The sequence below is a fragment of the Myotis davidii genome, unplaced genomic scaffold (genome assembly GCF_000327345.1).
Source record: "Myotis davidii unplaced genomic scaffold, ASM32734v1 scaffold684, whole genome shotgun sequence".
NCBI classification, from domain to species: domain Eukaryota; kingdom Metazoa; phylum Chordata; class Mammalia; order Chiroptera; family Vespertilionidae; genus Myotis; species Myotis davidii.
The window spans coordinates 253743-255384 of record NW_006295564.1 but is presented as its reverse complement, the minus strand read 5'-3'; positions in this window follow the sequence as shown (position 1 = coordinate 255384).

Genomic DNA, 1642 nt, shown 5'->3' with positions numbered 1-1642 from the left:
GCGGGGCTGGGCTGGGCTGGCCCGCTCCGGCGCCGGTGACCACGCGCGACTGGTTAGATCTTGTCGTGATCTCTGGGAAACTGTGACTATCTCACATGTCCTGCCCTGCTCGGATCCCCTGCGCTAACGAGCCAGGCCCCCCTTGATTGCTGATTTTACGCTTTTTGGACCAATTGTGGGTCTCCGGGGGCGGGGTTTTGACAGCTCAGGCCAAGCTCCGGCCGGGAAGGGGGGGCCGGGGAGAAGGTGTCGGAAGCCTCAGCAGTAAGAAAACATGTCAACAGAATAAAATATTAACCAATGACGGGCCAGCGGGCCCTGAGACCCCTCCCCCTGCCCCGGCCCCCACCCGGAGCCCTGTGTGTGTGTGTGTGTGTGTGTTCGTGTGTTCCGCCCTGTGTGATGGTGCCCACTGTGCGCAGCGGGAGCAGCACCTTGAGGCGCGCTGCTAGAGAGTGAAGCGGCCACACACCTGCCTGGAATCACGCCTGGGCGCCGGCACTCAGACTGATTCCCGGTAAGGACGAGACGGACACCTGCCCGCACAACCAATGCAAGTGCGGGTGAGTGCGGCGGGCACAGGCCCAGTGCCCGCATGGTGGGCGCGTACAGCCCACACCCAGCAGTGTCCAGGCAGCCTGGCCCGTCATCTGCGGCGCACACCCAGTCTCAGTGCACCTGGCTGGCTGCTGCGCACTTGGATCTGGGATGGAAAGCCCGCTCGCCCCTAGCACTTTGGGTTCAGGACCGCCGGAGCTGTTGGACCTCCGCGACCATTTTTCTGTTTTCCCAGCCGGCCCTGGTGCTCCCGGAACTCCCCTACCCAGCATTCAAAGGGGCGCCGCTCCCACACCCCTCACTTAGATCCTCGTTTCTGTCCAGAACGAATCTTCGACTCCGCGCTGTGCAGTCTACGCAGCCGGGGCAGGATCCGTTGCAGCTTTGAACAGGGAAAGCCCTGCCGGGTCCATCTTGGGCAGGATGTGGGCCCTCGGGAGGGGATGTGTGTGCACAGGTTTTCGCCATCCGCGAGGTGACAGATAGTAGCCAAGGCAGCGGAGCTTGGCCGGGAACCCAGGGACGGGCCTGGAAACCCGTGAATCCATTTGCAAAGTCGTGTATGTGCAAGTACGTTCGTACTTGTAAGAATGTGTGTACACCTAGCTGTGTGCAATGTGGATATTTTCCTGGGGAAGGTCCGTAGCTTGTCCGGGGTTCAAGGCCCAGAGAATTTGGCCTGGATTATTTGCCCAAGAGACCCGGCGGCGACAGTGCAGCGGCTGCATTTGGGGACCAGGCCCCCACCTGGCCACAGGAACTGGACCACGGACCAGCGCCGGCTTTTTCTGGGCCCTGGCTCCGCAGTCTGTCCTGTCGTCTGTCCTGTCCCACCCTCCCGCAACGAACCCGACGTTTTGCTACAGCCACTCTCAAGAGTCTGAATCTACACCCTCCTCCCCTCGCCAAACTCTCCAGCGAGGACTGTCCTTGGCGCCTCCAAAAGCCGCGCTGGGGAGGCTCAGGCGGCCCCGTGCGTGCGGCGCTTTGCGGCGCCCCCGCCCGCTCGGCCCCTCCCTCACCTGGGTCTACCCCTCTTCTCGGCCTGGGCAACTGGAGCCTCTGGGGGGTCCCCAGGGCTGAG